Here is an 18,737-nt window from a genome sequence, read left to right on the forward strand (position 1 = left end):
CACGGAAGAACCTCTTTTATAAAGCATCTGTTATAACCTTGGGGAGCAGAAAGATGGACACAGTAGCCTGACTAGTAGAGCTCTATGAGGCTAAGTATTGGACAATTCACATTGTTTATATATAAATATACTGGTGATAAAATTCCATTTTCTCCATTCTACCTATATTTCTGCTATTTCTACAGCATTATGGAGGGTTTATGAAAGCTTCTGAAGCATCTTCTTAGAATTTTGCATGAATTAGTAATGCATTTGACCTCAGAGATAATTAGTAAATTTACTCTGAGAATGGATAAGATATATATCTACTGGACAATGAATAGAGGAAAAATTAATTATTTGATTAGTAAATAATAATATACGTCACTCACTTTATAGAGTTCTCTTATTATCTCTATAAATCAGATTTTTTGCATGCCAAATTTAGCACAAAAGATATAGAATGAAATCTATAGAGTAAAGTCCCTCATCAATGCAGAAATTATTTGAGAGCTAGGAAATTCTTTGTTTCTAAGTCTGTCTTTTTCTCTGTTTCTCTTTTTCTCTGTCTCCTTGCCTCTATCTTTCCTTACTTATCCTTAAAAGGGAGAAAGTAACATACTATAAAAAAATTTACCATAAATTTATGTGATACATCTTTTTCTTTTACTTTCTCCTTTCCTTCTGGTAAATGACTTCAGGCTTCCAAATCACCATTTTCAAAGTCACATCGTAATGAGATTAGGCATGATAACCATTTTTTTCCTCTTTAAGCAAGAATGCTGAATTTTAGTTTGAAGTTTAAAAAAAAAGAAATCATCCCTGGGCTACATAGTTCCCCTATGTGTAACACAAGGCATAGAAATGAAATGTTTGTACCTTTACTGACCTCAATTGTCATGACTACAGAGATACCCCACTGGGCGTCTAATCCTTTGAAACAATACAGTACAGATGTTTTGTATGATAAGATGGATTGTGCCAGATCCATAAGAGTCACTTCAAATGTCAGCAAGCTAAAATAAAGATAAAAATATGAAGTAAACAAATGCAACTGTCCCTGTCTAGACCTTAGGCCATGTGGCATACTGTAACAATGTCCACTATCTCTGTTTTGTTTAGGATACTGACAATTTTAACCTCTGTCTCTGTGCTGAATCATGGGAATTGACTTCTCAGTATATTCTCCTCTGTGCTTACTTTTTTTTTTCTCTTTAATTTATATGATAATTTTAGAAAGTTCTTCTTATATAAACACCAACTGCATACTGACTATTCTTTTATGCTATATATTCTGCCTGCTAACCAGATAGTTCAGTATAGACAAAAAGGAAAATGAAGAGGAAATCTTTTTTAATCTGAATTTCAGATGCTTTCCCTGACTGTGATTAAAAATGTCAATTTAACTGGAAGGATAAGACAGAAAATTCAGATTCTGGATGTCCATTTTTGTCATATTTATCTAGTTAGCTAGGATGGAAAATATTGATGGGTGTTGTTGGAATTATGCAGAAAATTATTTCTTTGTTTATAGGAGTATACAGCCTGAGTAAGACATAATCTTACACAAATCATATGTTACACACAGATAAGTATTGATTTTTCCCTTTGGGGGAAAAGAGGACATTTTTTGTTTATGTGTCAAGGAAAAAAAACCTTTGCACCAGAACTGGAGGATAAAAATAGCTAGCAATGAGGTAATTATCAAAAAGGTAAGGAGAAATATGAGAACCTAGTTGCCCTTCCTGAATTCAAATCACTTGACCCAGGTTAAATCTTAAAAGTCATAAAATCATACCATGGTAGATCAAGAGATTTTAAAATTATGCTATCTGATCACTTCATTTTTTAAATGAAGGAACTAAGACACACAGGATGAATGACTCCTTCAAGGTCACATAAGCATTACATAATTAACCTGTAATTCAAACTCAGATCTAATAATTCCAAGTTCATTTCACCATATTATTGCTTTTTATTTTTTACTGAAAGACCCAATGTGTGTGTGTGTGTGTGTGTGTGTGTGTGTGTGTGTGTGATTGTTGCACCACTTTCAGTGATATTTGAAAGATTGTAAAAACAGAAGTACATAGAACTAAAAGGTGAATTTGCCCTTGGCTCCATTTATTTTTTAAGAGAAAAGAGAGCATTAAAATGGGAAGTCACTGAGTATGATTTCATCACACTCATCTGTTCAGTACTAGAATATGCTGTACCAGGAAGATACTGGGTTCCTCTTCATTTGGACAGCTACAAGATGCTACACGGTCACTGAATGGGCATGTAAGAGTAGGATGCCTTTAAGGTGTAGTTAGAGTAGATGGCCACTGAGGTACCTTCATTCTCTAGAGTGCCATAATTCTGTGATTCCTAATGAAGGAATTAAGATGTTGAGACAGTGAAGAAAAGGAAGAACTGGTGATAAACAGAACAAAGTTACCAAAGTATTTAATGAAACCCCTAAGTCTCTGGAGCCAGTAAAGTGCCTTTAGCACTAAAGTAAACCTAAGTCCCCTAGAAGAGCCATAAGCATTCATTTTAAGTGAAGTGAAGTGAAGTGAAATAGTGTATAATTCAAGTCTTAAAGAAAAGTCTATCTAAATCAGTTGTTTTTCATTAATTGTCAGTTTTATATATATTGTATAATTTTACATGTGAGTAAGCAACCACCTATTCAAAAATGTTTACTGCAGATAAAAGTATGATTGGAAATGTAGGTGGGTTTGGGGGTTATAAAAATGTGCCCAGCTAACAAGCCACAGTCTTTATGTCTTAGCATATCCCCATCTGTAAAGTCAAGAAAATATATGATTAAATATGCATAAAAAATCTTAGGATAGCACAATGAACATAGAGAGATGATTAACTATTAAATGAATTTATTGAATTAAGATGCAGAATTTAAACTTCCAAATCTTTATACCTCTCCCTATCCATTCCCTCTTCAACACATTTCTCTAAGAAAGAAAATTTTGGTATGATTTACCTGTCATTTCAATTAAATTATATGTATAAAGGGCAAAGCAGACATGGATATAGTTTATTGAACTAATTTTTTGTGTTGTTAAGTCACTTCAATCATGTCTGACTCATGGTGACCACATTTGACATTTCCTTGGCAAAGATACTAGAGTGGTTTAGCATTTCTTTTTTCAATACATTTTACAGATGGAGAAACAGAGGCAATTAGGGTTGAGGGAGTCACATATAATAACAAGTGCCTGAGTTCAGATTTGAACTCGGCAGGACAAGTCTTTCTGATTCTGGTTCTTGTAGCACTTTATCTTTTGCACCATCTAGCTGCCCTTGACTTAATTTACCAAATACTAACAAGACCTTTATTTTTTAGTGCCTCAATTATTCAAATCACATAGATGATACTTTAGGTTATATTACTTACATATACCTTGCTTTTGTATTATGATTTTATTCAGAAGGATAGGAAACAGTATAAAATTATATAGAGGTAAGAAATATTATGGAATATTGATTTTTCCCCTCTAAAGAAATTTTGCATTCCTTTGCAAGTTTGATTACATCTCAGTTATATAAGTCAAACTCATTCCTTTTTGGAGCTGTTTGCCTTGAAGCTATGCAAGAAAAATCAATTTTTAACAAGACAGCCTCAAGTGTAGTCTGAGGCTCTAACTTAAACAATGTAAATAAACTACTGAATATATGAAGGGCTTCTTTCAACATATACAATGTTCTTCTTACAGAACCAGCTTATGTGGGAATAACATTTATTGGCTAAATAACACTGAAAATATTAACTTTTCATTGTTAGTCCCATCTGTGTCCCATTTATTATCTTTCCGTGTGCTAAACAAAGCTGTCCATTTCAAGAAGAATTAGAAAAATATTTTTTATAAAAGGATTTTTTTTTACTTTTAATTGCTTTATTTTTAATGATAGATTTTTTTTAACTTCTTAAAATGTTATAGGAGATGAAAGAGTAAAGGGATTTAGTTCACAAATGAGATAATTTTTTTTTCTCTTCTAAAACAGTCTTTGGCACTAATAATTATGCTACTGTCATAGGTCAGCATAAGTAATTCAGTGTCATTCTAAACTTTTTAGACAAAGAACAAACAGCCAATATTAGGAATTCATCCCGAACTTCAGAACAGAATAATGGATTTTCCCATCTATCCTTTTGCCCCAAGTTGTTTTCCTGTAGTAAAACTTCTAATATAGTTTCTGGGCTAATTGTAACAATTAGTTTTCTTTCTCTTTCATAAGTAATTCCTTTGTTTTTAGAAACAAGAACAATAGTTCAAAATATCATTTTCCTAAACCAACTCCAGATCTTTTTTCCATAGAATTTTAGATCAAAAACAATTACAGATTCATCTAATTCAACTTTCTTTCCCATGAAAAAAATGTCCTTATAGTATCTCTGACAGATGGTCAACTAACCTTCTCCCTCATTAATCTTCTAATGAGGCTCCCCTAAATAATTTTTTAAAATCCTATTTTGACTTTTTTTAAACTTTCCTGTCAATGATGAGCAGATACTTCTGTTTTCCTCAAAAGACTGTCTATATTCATTTGTAGTTATTTATCTGCCTTTTACTATAAATTCAAAAGTTTAAAAGCCATGGATTTTGGCATTTGGTAAGCAAATCTAGACTTGTGTTTGTAGATTATTATTCATCCTGTAACTTCTCCAAGGAAAGAATCTATACCAACCTCAGGATTGCAGGCATCTCTGGGGTGCAAGGAACAGCTGCTCATTCATACATAGCAAAGCTACAGAACAGCTGTTTGGCATAAACATGAAGAGAATTGTAGTCAACTGAAACAGCAGAAAGAGAATATAGGAAAATGAAAAATAGAATATTTATTTATCTATAAATTGACATATATCTATGTATGTAATCATAATATAATTCTCTCTCTCTTTCTCTCTCTCTCTCTCTCTCTCTCTCTCTCTCTCTCTCTCTCTCTCTCTCTCTCTCCCTCTCTCTCTCTCTTTCTCTTTCTCTCTCTTTCCCCCTCCTATCTGCCCACCTGCCTACTTGCCTGTTTGCTCAGTTAAAGAGTTATAAATCCAAATAAGAAATTGTCTTTGGCCCACTACAAAATTATACTTTAATAATAATCTCCATAAAAACATAGAAAGAATCTGATTTTGTCAGCATTTGGAGATCTTAATGTGTAAATTTCCTCCATCAATGTAGACTACAATTTATTTATGATTTAATAAATATGTCCTAGGGAATTCCATTTCTCACATAGGAATGAATAACTTAACCAGTCACAGAACTTCTCTACTTCTGCTTCCAGTATTCTATTCACTGGCTAGGTTTTTTTTAGACATTATTATAATAGGTATGGTCATTTTCTTAGCATAAAATATTCAGGGATGAAGAAAAATGTTCTATGATGAAAATAGGCTCTTTATCTACAATTATTTATATTAGAGAACTGTTCAGAGTACTGAGAGAGAGATTGACCAGGGTTACACAACATTTGTAAGTCGCTGGCATGATATAAACTCAGTTCTTCCTGGTTTCAAGAATGGCTCTTGATCCAGTAGAGAAGGGTGGTAAAGTGGTTAAGAAAGACATTAAATGAAAAAACAATAAAATTTTTATATTACTTACCTTCCTCCCTTCTTTCCTTCTTTTCTTCCTCCCTTCTTTCCTTCTCTCTTTCCTTCTTTCTCTCCTTTCTTTCCTTCTTTCTCTCCTTTCTTTCTGTCTTTCCTTCTTTCTCTCTTTTCTTTCTTTCTTTTTCTTTCTTTCTGTCCAGTTGTCAATCCTTTCTATCTTTCTCCTCCTCCTCTTCATCCCCCTTCTTCTTCTTCTTCCTCTCGTTTTCTTCCCTTTCTTTTCCACCTCTTCTCTTCCTCCTTCTCCTGCTTCTTCTCATCCTCCTTTTCATTCAATCTCTTCTCTTTCTTATATTTTTGATGTTTAATTTTTTGCAAAAAAAAAGCTAGCTGCTCACTATTGAATGCCTTCTCTACTTTAATATCAGTAGATCAACTCTTTTCCCAAAGAAATCCTTTGTCCTTGGGGTTGTAACTTTCTTTTAGTCACTACATTCTGTCTTCCATCATTCAGAAGCTAATGGAGCTCTTTGAAGTTGCTTGAAGAGAAAAATAGGAAAATAAAATTTTTTGAGGCAAACAAGTTCTTGGGGAAATTTTCCAAGTCTCTTTACTCATATTTAAAACTTTTTTGCTTATGGCTCAGGGTAGCATAGCATAGAGAAAATGGGAATGGATTCTTTGCTTTGCTTTAGGAAGATTATTTAAAAAAACAAAATCAATACAATTCTCTCTCATATAACTATAGAGCCCCTAGGCAAGGAAAATATCTCAGCAATTTCAAGAGAGGATCTATTTTTCTTTGTCTTTTTATCCCTTCTTGATGCCATAGATATCCTTATCCATTTCTTTGACTTCTCATTCCCAAGGATGGAAACACCTGAATATGAGAGAGGCTATATAACTTGTTCAAGGTTATAGCACTAGTATGTATCTAAAGCAGGATTTGAATTGAGATCTCTCTCATTTCAAGTCAAGCACTCCATTATTATACACCATAACTTTTCATTCCATGGAACTCAACAAAACAAGATTTTCAAACTCAAATTGAAGGTTTTTTTTTTTTTTTTTTTTTTTTTTTTTTTTTTTTTTTTTTTTTTTTTTATTAACAATATGTGTATGTCCTGGGCAGAAAAGTAAAGGTGTTTACATGCATATTATGATGTATAGAATATTGAATATAGTCTGCACTATACAGTGTAGTGCATACCTCTATGCTTCTACAAACTAAGTGTTTGTTTTCCCTTCACATTCATTCATCTTCTTTCAATTCAGATCTCTTTTCTAAAAAAGCTGTTTCAATGTTAAGACTTCTGAGGGACAATATAAATTTGAAATATCAGTAAAAATCTGATATTTCAAATCAGTTTTTCTATATGTAAGTAAAAGATATGGTCTCTTCTTAGGCCACATTTATGGGAAAGTGAATTTTTTTTTAAAAATCCTTTTAGGAAAAGTAACTTGAGTCTTTTCTGAGTCCCTGAGAGGGATGGGAAAAAATAACCAGATAAATATACTGAGAATACATGTTTGAAAAAAACCTAGAGGGAAGAGCTTTGACTAAAGGAAAGATAACTGTAGTGAATTGTTTCCCAGAAATTACTTTGAATATAACTTTGACATTCATTGCTGGGAGCATGATTTTAGAGAGTCCTAGAGAGATTTACATGAACTGATGCTAGGTGAAATGAGCAGAACCAGGAGATCACTGTGCATGGCAACAGCAATATTATATAATGATCAATTCTGATGGACATGACTCTTCCCAAGAATGAGATGATTGATGCCAGTTCCAATGATCTTGTGATGAAGAGAGCCATCTGCACCCCGAGAGAGGACTGTGGGAACTGAGTGTGGATCACAACATAACATTTTCACTCTTTTTGTTGTTGTTAGCTTCCATTTTGTTTTCTTACTCATTTTCTTTCCTTTTTTATCTGATTTTTCTTATGCAGCAAGATAATTGTATAAATACGTTTACATATATTGGATTTAACATATATTAACATGTATAACATATATTTGATTGCTTGCCATCTAGGGGAGGCAATAGAGGGAAGGAGAGGAAAATTTGGAACACAAGGCTATGTAAGGGTCAATGTTGAAAAATTATCCGTCCATATGTTTTTAAAATAAAAAACTTTAATAAAAAAATTCATTGCTGTGGATCTTGATATCAAGAATAAATAAACAAACAAATACATAAATGAATGAATAAATAAAAACATACTTTTTGCATGATGAGTTTATTTATTGCATATTAATAATGTTATACCTGAAAAAATGAATTTGTAGTTTTCATCACATAATAGTAGTGAATAATTTCATACAAGAAGGCACTACTTTGAATCAGGAAAATTAGTAGTCAATAGAGAAGTCACCTGAGAAGATAAACAAGGTCATAGAAGAAAGGAAAGAAGCATAGAAGATAGAATAAATCAAGAAGAGACCCAGGCAGGGAAATAAAAGAAGAATTGAGTTTATGGGTGAGAGAAGATATTAGAGCCTTCATTTCTCCATCTCCTGAGAAAAAAACAGTTGTTGCTTCCAGGATTTTATTAAAGAAAAATATACTCTGTTATGAGTAAAGAACCTTGTAGCCTTCACTTCTTTGATTTTGATCATTATCTACAACTGGAGAGATGTCTAAAGACAGGCATTCCTGCAGCTCCTTTTTGAAAGGAAAAAAAATTCTGGAAGCTGCTCAAAGGAAAGCAGAAACTTCTGCAGTTTGACAAGCGAGCTAGTTTTGTCTTCTTTGCCTGTCTTTAGCCATCTCTCCAGAGGGAGACTCTGCTTACAGAGTCGAACAATTTGCCCTCATGTAGCCCTGATAGGCATTCCTTATTGACTACATAATAAGAATTTCTTGTCCCCTAAAAAGTATAAGGTTGTTTTTTTTTTTTATTAAAAGAAGTTAATACTTTGATAGCCTCCAAATAGTAATTGTTTTGCTTTGTCTAGTAGGAAAAGGAAGAGATCCAGAAAAGGAGAAGTTCTGTTCAGTAGTTGATTTGTAATAAAGATTATTGTTAAAAGACACCTAGAACAATTACTGCTGGCAAGCCAGAAGCTGGTGTTGCTCAGGGGAAGTGTCTTTACCTGCTCACATGCATAATTGCTGGTTTTATATAAGTTTACATTTTGGTCTTCTACTGCTTCCAAATAAAATTAAGATTCCTGCTGATAGGACCCTGAGATCTGAATTGTGAGAATCACCTTTAGCTTTCAAGGACCCAGGTAGACCAAATCTAAACCATTTAACCTTTTATCACCAAAAATCAAGCCTTTATTATTGAAATCCTAAAATTTAACTGATGAGAGTTGATGAGATTTTACTTTTTCTTTGTTTAGTCATAGACCTACTTCTCAGCCATTTCTAAACCATATTATATTTTCCTTCTTCCTCCCTTGCCTTTCAACTGTAACTTTTCCAGATAAATGGATAGATGTATAAATAGATGACAAATATATTTGTGTGTATGTTGTCTTTAAGGTAAATCCCCTCAGTGCAAGGAATGTTTTGTTTACTTATATTTGTCTCCTTAACTCTGAACAGTGCATCTGACACATGCTTAGAGTAAGTACTTATGAAATACTTTCCTCCATATCCCAATTCTCCTGATTTATCAAAATGAAAAAGTTAGAGTGAGAATAGGAAATATTCATTTCTATTCTTTAATTAACAGAAAAAAAAGCTACTACTTCCAGTTCATTAGATTATTCTTTAATATTTTCTTTGTCATCTCTGATACTACACTGTGCTGATAGCCTTGGCCCTTGTGCCTAAGATTTTTAAAAGACTTGCAAACTTACTGAAGTGAATATTCATTTCTATAGTTGAAATTGAGGTATAGTCATTTCCCATACTATTCTCCTTCATGTTCTTATAGAAATTTTGTTTTTTGGTACTACTGAATGTGTTGAAGAGATTTTTCTAAGTCTTTTTACATTTCTGGGGTATTCATTAAGCATCTTGATAGTCCATATGTTATGTAATTTACTATGATTACCGGATCTTTTTTTTTATTTCCTAGAAGATATGCATATTCTTATGACTTCTTTGGCAACATGTCACAGCTTACTATATCCCCTAAATAATTGAAAGCAAATATCTTATCAATAGTGAAGTAACAGTGCCATCTTTGCTTAGGATAGCATTATTTTGATATTATAAAACCATACTTATACTGAAGTCATAGTGACAATGAAAATGAGAAAACTTAGGGTTGGGGATAACTCATCCCATCACATAATAGATGACTTAGCTGGCTGAAAATGGTATTGTGAGAATACATTCAGGTGTCCTGTGGTGAATCATCTCTATATCCATCATTCAGTGAAAATGATCTATCAAAATCACATAATTCCAAGTTGAGGAACAAGTACTTTTGTGTTTAAACAGAAAAAAAAATCTTATAAATTTTATGTGATATGAATTATATAAGACAGTAGACATTTTAGAAAAGCAAATAGGCTTCCTCGTCTGTTTAATAATTGGGTGGAGACAGTTTTTCAAAATATTAAATTATAAGAATGAAAGATGTGGGTTGTAGAAACATTTAAAAATATAGATGCTTCAGTTAGTTTCTAAACCTTATGAGGTCCATTCATAGGAATGCATAATTATCACATAAAAAAGAAAGAAAGTTTCTGACTGGAGCCATTATTAAGGTTTAAAAAAATACCTTCTGAACAATAAGACCTTTCTGGTCACGTGCATAATTTCCTGGTCCATTGTTTTATAAAAATCAGGAAACCACTTGGCAACAGACACTAAAACAACCATTAGACAACTGTGTCAACTTTATTACTTCCTGAACTTTTGCTTGGAGGAAGTGGAGATAAAAATAATGAAGAAAACACAGTTTAAAATTGAATTTAAAATACTTTAGAACCTTGATAGTTTAGAAATAAGATGTTAAAGCCTAAACAAAAATTAAAAAGCAATAGTTAATGGAATATGTACCATGCCACCAAACACTACTTGGTTTACTATAGAATTGTAATGTCTACTTTATTCCAGAAATGTTCATCAAAATTTAATTGACATTGAGGCACTAACTAGGAAAAAAACACCATTTGTCACATTAATTAAAAATGTATATGTTCTATCTAGTCAGTCTGTTAGGATGTGGATTCCTTTTTTAGTGGGCGAAAAAAAAGATAATAGATAATGGTGGGTCTGGGGCCCAAGATAATTTCAGGGAAAACTATTGTGATTCTAAACTATGATTGACAGCTCTATAATACCTATCTATATAAGACTTTTGTTATACTGTCATACAATCTGGAAATCATTCAGTAAGTCCCAAGGAAATGGAATTATGCTATAAATTAAACCAATTCTTTTCTTTTCTTTTTTTTTTTTAAAGCAAACTAGGTTTGGACATTAATGATAATAACTTCTGATAATATTTTTTATTTCCTTTAAAATTTTAGCAATACTTGTTACAAGAAAATTTAATAAATATACCAAAATATATTTGGCAATAAAATTTTAGATAACATATATCAAAATATGATAAAATGATATAGTAGCAGTGAGAAGTGTTGTGGCATAATGAATGGAGAACCAGTCTTAAAGTCAGAATGAATTAAATTTTAGTTGATCCTCCAATATAAAAGAGCTCTATGACCAGAAGCAGATTATTTAGCCTCTCAAAGTCATAGGTAACTGTATAAGATTGTAAGTTACAGAGAGTTACTAATCTGAATAAGTGGATGAATTTTCTACAATAATAATTTTAGTAAATCTATTAAATTATTTTGCCAATTAAGTCCCAGCATCCTTTCTCCTGCTTCCCTCCCCCCACCCCCAGAACCCTCATCCCCATTAACAGATGAGCATAGTATTACAAATACATTTCTGATAGTCAAAATGGAAAGATGAGTGTGTATAATGCCTTTGACATTTATATCAAAGCAACAAACATTTATTAAGTGCATCCTATATGTCAAGCACATTGCTAATTATTTGGGATACAGAGGGTAGATAGTTCCTGCCCTCAAAATGTATATGCTCTGAAAAAGTCACATAATCTTTTAAAAATTCATTAGGATTTATGTCAGTTTGTAGATATTTTTCTATTTCCCTCAATACAAAATCATAATTCCTTCATTTGCACTTTTCAGAAACAATACATTATATTGATGATTATACTTTTCTTTATTAAAAAAAGATTGAATTGAGGTATATTTAAAAGTTATTCAGATACAATCTCCTCTTGCTTATAATAAGATATCTATTGTGTCACCTCTTGAGAAAGGGAAGAGGGTCCTGAGGTCCCACCCCTCCTATTCCTGATTTTGACATTCATTCATATCATTATCAGGTGTATGGGGGAAAAATCCCTTAGACACAGTATTCTGTTTAGGAGAGAATAATGTCCAGCATCAGAGCACTCTGCATTTGCCAAGGCAGTGAAAGTTAGAGAACCAACTTCAATGTAATATTCAAGAAAATATAGTGTAAGGATGTAAAAGTGATTGGAACCAGAAGAGGAAATGATGGCCAAACAAGAAATGGAATCTACCAAAAAAAAAACAAATTAATAAAAGCAGGGAGGAAATAAGACAGAACAGAAACAAGGCCACTCTAACCAGAATTGTAAATTAGGTGAAGTTAATTTTTAGTGAAAAATGCCTAAGTGCCTCAGTGCATAGAGTGCTCGGTTGGAGTCAGAAAGGCATCTTCCTGCATTCAAATCCAGCCTCACTTACTAACTGTGTGACTCTGGACAAGTCACTAAAACTTATTTTCCTCAATTTCCTCATCTATAAAATGAGCTGGAGAAGGAAATGGCAAATCAATAAAATGTCAAATGGAGACCTAAAGGGTTGGATGTGATAAAATGACTGAATAACAACAAAATTTTAAAGACATCTTAGCAGTCTTTGTACATGTTCCAAAGTGTTATTGATCTTTGGCTGTCTAGTTATAGAGAAGTTTCTGAGTAGTTTTGTTCAGGGGACAACCTTAGTAGAATATTGAAGAATTGCTGATTCATATATATATATATATATATATATATATATATATATATATATATATATATCTTACCAATGGGAATTCTGAAAGAGAATTTACCAAGAATAATTGATCTACCCAATAGGGTTTGAAAAATCACCAACCAAGAGATGTTAGGGGACTCATAACATACTTGACCTACATTTATGGTGCTTAGATCTGATTGCGTATTTTAAAAAGAAAAAAAAAGAAAGTTACAGATGGTAATGGATTATTATAACTCGACAGTGTTTTGTTTTAACATAGCCAGACTTATTCCTGATTTATTGCTGAATTCTTCATTCCCACTCTTCCTCATTAATATACTTCATTCCCACACTGCAACAGCTGGGTTACAGTCTAGTCCTCTCACTCTTTGGCTCACTACCATCATGGGCTTCTTTCCTAATGGCTTTATTTGCACATAACCAGATCAGCCACCATGCATTCAATTAAATCCAAAGAGCTATCAGACAATTAATGGTATAAATATTTTGAATCATTTGGCTGTCAGAACAGTCTATTCATCTTGTTTATAGACAATATTAAGGAAAGAAAATGTTTCATTCAATAACTTAATTCTGAACAGAAACTTATTTTAGATTAGACTTTTCACATGGTCAAGATGTAAATATTACATTTGTCCTTATTTGTCAATAATTTTAAGAAGGCTATTATAGTAAACCTGAATCAGAGAATCAATATTGATAAAAGGGAATTTCCCCCCTTGAATTTGTATTCAGACGGTCTGGTTTTTAGTCTTAATTTTGATGCTTAACTTGATAGAATTTAGGGCACAAAGGACTTGTAAGATCATAGTTACGATAAAGATGGAAAACTAATGCAAGTTCTGTCTCAGAAATAATTACTTTGTTAATGTCTCTTTGAACTTTAGTGGTTTCTGGGAAGAAGAAGCAAGAAGAGTTTGTTTTCTATTTTGTACTTTCTTGTGATATTTTCCATCTTGTAATTAAACAAGTCACAAGCAAGTTCATGTCTTATCTGATTTCTTAGATATCATTTCTCCTCCCACCCTCCTCCCCTTAGACTTTGGAAGAATGGGGCAAAGTGATGACCCTCAGAATTGAGTGAATGTCATCTATAGACCATGTTCTATTTCAATTTGAGTCAGTTAGTTTCAAATGTAGTTCAAATCTAGTGTTACATAAATCATGAAATTTGGTCTTCTCATTTTACAAATTAGGAAAGGTTAATTAATTTACCAAAAGTCACATAGATATTGAATTGCATCTAAGTCACTAATTACCAAGTACCATACTAGTTATGAAGACATAGTTACTTGAAGGTTTCTGAACCTTGCTTTCCTCATCTCTAAGGATTGGTATTCTGGTTCTTACACTACCTACTTTTCACAGTATCTAATAAGGAAGACTTTTGAAAACAATAAGCACAATGGAATTGTAAACTATTAATAATGTTTGAATCTAAATGCAGGCTTTACAGAGGTAAGTTTTAATAGTTAACTTTAAAAAAAGCATTCAGAAAATATCTTTAAATTTAATCTGATTACCAGCATTTTCTCAATCACTTTATTAATTCTAGACAGTCAGTGAAATAATGAAAATCAGTGATTTGTGGCATTTGCTAACTTTTAAGACATAAATGCTCACACTCAAAATTAACAATCAGCTCTTCCAAGTTGTTACAAATTGACTTCAGCACATTCCTAGTGTTCCTGAATTTAGATCATATAGTTTAAATAAGATTCCTTTGAAAGGGAAATAAATAGCATGTGTGTGTATGTGTGTGTTTACACACATATATGGACACACTAATGAACTTTATTTTGATTTTAAGCAAGCATATTTGTAAAGAGACAGCCATCCAGCCACAAAAAAAGACAGAGAATGGGGGCAAGGAGAGAGAGAGAGAGAGAGAGAGAGAGAGAGAGAGAGAGACAGAGACAGAGAGAAAGAGAAAAAGAGACACACACAAAGAGAGAGACAAAGAGAGGGAGGGAGGGGGAGAAAGATCTATGTGTCTGGTGGGAAATAAGTGACCTATTAACCATTTTCCTTATTCCTGAAAACTTTTATTCATATAACAATCCCTGAGTAACACCATTAAGTATGTATGTGATAAATATGAATGTAAGTTTGTGTGAAACATCTTTCATTTCCATAGGTGTAGGAAATCCTTCTCTTTCAACTTTATTATAACTTTATAAAAGTATTTTATAATAGTTGTATACATAGTAAAATACAGTAGAAAAGGACAACTGGGTATTCTAGTGGATAGAGCTCTAGACCTGAAGTCAGGAAAACCTGAATTCAAATCAGGTCTCAGGCATTTATTAGCTGTATGACAGTGGGCAAGTCACTTAACTCTCTTTGCCTCAGTTTCCTCACATGTAAAATGAGCTGGAGAAGAAAATGGCAAACCACAGAGACACAACCAAAACAACAAAGAAAAGTATTAAAGTTGTTTGAAGGTCAGAAAGGTCAAGAGATTTGTGCTGGGTTACAAGTAAATGTCAAAAGTAAGATTTGACCCAAGTGTTTCTAATTTCATGTTCAGCTCCATATAATGTTTCCTAATGGTTGATAAAGAAATTTGAGTTTCTATAACATATCATATGTTGAAAATTTAATTAACTACTCACCTTTCCTTTAGAATACAGAATTAATAGTGTAATAGATTGTTAGAATTAAAAAGGACATTAGAGTTAGAAATGGTGTCAAACTCAAATAGAAATGCATCTGAATGCCACAAATTAATATTACCTATGATTTAATGTATTTTAAAATTTATTTTGTTAAACATTTCCCAATTATATATATTTGCTGAGGAAATTGGGGTTAAATTACTTGCCCAGGGTCACAAAGCTAGGAAGTGTTAAGTATCTGAGACCAGATTTGAACTCAGATCCTCCTGACTTCAGGGATGGTGCTCTATCCACTGCACCACCTAGCTGCCCCACTCCTGGTTATATTTTAATGTGGTACTGGCAGAATTCAGGAGTTTTGTGGCCTTCTAGGCACAAGTTGACACCTCAAATCTTGGTTTCTTTCCTGTATTTTATTTCTTTGTTTATTTGCAGATGAAGCTAAAAGAATGAAAGCAAATATCTTTTGCCTAGAAGAAGCAAAGCTATAATTTCATTAAACATTTTGAAATGTAGAGTGTAAAAAGTATTATTTTTTTAAAAGTTATTGATTTAAATACTAATAAAATATAAAAAGATCCAGAGGATCAAGGATAAACACAATCAATTTAACATCAAAGTACCAAAATTTAAGGTAAAGGAATAGCCATTTTTGTAATCTCAAAGGAAAAAGTTTTTTTTTTTTCCCTGTTCTTTCCTTTATTTGTTTTTTTAGTAAAATTGTTTTTTTTTAATTTTCCTTTGATGAAATTTGTTATTGTAACTTTCCATTACAGTGACATTGGACTGAGAAAGCATCAAAAGAATGGCTTCTAGGATAAAAGAGAAAGTTAAAGTAAGAGGAACTAGATGTTAATAAAGCTCTTCCTCTCTTCTTCTGTTGCTCCTCTGTTCTTTTCTTCCCTTCCTTCCCCCTCTAATTAGTCCAATTCATGATTGTCTGAGGTGTTTTTTTTTTCAATATGATGTTCATGGCACATCTTGTTGATTTCCCTCTTCATTCATCAGACATTGTCTTATTGATTACAAATATGTAGCTTATTTGTTATATATATATATATATATATATATATATGTTAAATATATATATTTTTATATGCATGGTTTTAGACAATAGACAACCTAAGAACTTAAGCAGAGAACTTTTATATCTCTATTTAAAAAGAGCTAATGGAAGATTAAAGAACTAACCAAGAAAGATAAAATTGTTTAAGTGACTCTCATTAATTTGACATTCATGGTAAAGAACTTAGTTTTAAAAAAAATGAAATATTTATATAACTTTTAAAAAATTTCACTTTTTCTGCATAGTGCTATATATTGTACAGTATTATGATATGGTGGGAGATGTGAACACAGAACAATAAAACAAAGACAAAGTACTTAAGAAGAAGAAGGCCATAATGTAAAATATGTTTAATAGTAAAGGAGATGATAACCTAGGTTATTCATTTCTTGTTTTGTTTCTTTTAAAATTTTGGTCACATAGAAACTTATGAGACCTTTGTAATTCTGAATTTGTTGTAAATTATTCTATCTCCCCAAAGGCTAATGAGAAATATTTGAGTTTATGTAATGCTTTGAAAGGGCAATTAGGCGGCATAGTGGATAGAGTACTGGGCCTAAAATCAAGAAAACTTGAGCTCACATGCATTCTTAGACATTTACTAGTGTGACACTGGCTAAACCTCTTAACCCTGTTTGTCTGCTTCCTCATCTGTAAAATGAATGGGAAAAAAGGAAATGGTAAATCACTCCAGTATTTTTATCAAGAAAATCCCCAAATGGAGTCATGAAGAGCTTGCTGCATACAACTGAAAAACAACAACAGCTAGACTTGGAAAAGCCCTTAGGAAATTAATTCAGGATAAAGTCACTGCTACATACATAACTGGTTCTAATGGCTAAGCCACTTAGACAATGGATTTCAGTGTCATATTAAGTGAAAATTTGAGTTTCTTTGTTCAGCTTGGATGTCAAGTTTGTCATGAATTACAACTGTCAAGTTTTGATGAATTAAGGCAAACAGCCTAAACTAAATCTTATGAATAACTGGAGATAGACTGACCCTGTGATGCCATAAGTATAGAAGACTTTCAGATAAAGAAACTTCTCTTAGGAATTTAGGTCATACCTTCTACAAAACTTATAATCTTAGACCCATTTGTAGATGGCTGAGATGTTAAGTGGTCTGCCAGATGTCATATAACCTTTATCTCGAGGATGAAACTTGAATCCAGGTCCTTCATGGCTTTGAAACTAAATTTCCACTTTGCCATTCTAAGATGTTGTTGTTATTGCTATTTGATCGTGTCTCATTCTTTGTGACTCCATGGACTAGATAGTCTATGGATTCTTTATGGCAAAAATACTAGAGTGGTTTGCCATACATAGTTTATGAATTGCCCAGAATCACACAACTAAAAATGCCTAAAGTTAAGCTTAAACTTTGGTCTTTCTTACTCTATACCCAGTGCTCTATTGACTGAGTCATTTAGTGGCCTTTTTCCATCCTAAATAGGACATTTGATTTTAACATAATTTACAATACAGTAATAATGTGTTAATCTGTCCATGTGAGAGAAGATTAATGTTACTTTAAAAATCTGAATAAATAAATATTCATTAAAATAGTTGGGTGTATATAATACTTTAAGTTTTGAAGAACATTTTATAGATTATTCATTTGATCTTCACAATAATCCTGTGAAGTAGGTACTTGTTTTATAGTTGAGAAAAGTAAAAAAAAAAAAAAAGAAAGATTTCAATTTGCCCATTGTTATATAACTACTCTCAGGCAAAATTTGAACAAAATATCTTTCTTAACTCTAATTCTAATACTTTATGCACACCTTGTACCTCTTAACTGCCTTACAATAATCACAATGTTTTTAAGATTTCCAAAGCCAGTAAACAGGTTCATTTATTTGTTCTTTACAACAACAGTGGTTGGTTTTATTATTATTCCCATTTTACAGATAAGAAAACTGAGGCTGAAAAATATAAGCGATTTTTCCATTGCCACAATCTGATAAGGGTAAGAAACAAATTTTGAACTAAAATTGTCCTGACACAAATTACAGTTGACAAGGATAGTCAAGGAAATATTGCTACACCTGTTAAATATTCTAGTATATGGATAAAATCACTTGTTACTAGCATATTGACCTTCATTAAATTTTTTAAGTTTCCAAAATAATATTTAAAATAGACTTATTAATATAGGCTAAATACCATAGTTCTGCAAATAATTTTTCTTTCTTCTTTTTTTTGATAGCCCTTTTTCCTGACAGAATATAACATTAGTTCATATGAAAGGAAAAAAAGGAAGGAAGGAAGGAAAGAAGGAAGAAAAGGAGGGAGGAAGGGAAGGAGGGAAGGAGGAAGGAAGGGAAGAAAGAAAATCCTGGTTGTTATTTCTTAATGCTTTCTTTATAGATAAGTAAATTCAGCTTATTAAACTTTATCCATATTTGCCTTATTTTCCATATATTCAGCTGGTCTTTTAATATTTCTTAGTATATCTCTGTGTATAGAGAAGCAGTATGGGGTTAGTAGCAAACTAT

Source organism: Sarcophilus harrisii, chromosome 2, assembly GCF_902635505.1.
Source record: "Sarcophilus harrisii chromosome 2, mSarHar1.11, whole genome shotgun sequence".
Lineage (NCBI taxonomy): Eukaryota > Metazoa > Chordata > Mammalia > Dasyuromorphia > Dasyuridae > Sarcophilus > Sarcophilus harrisii.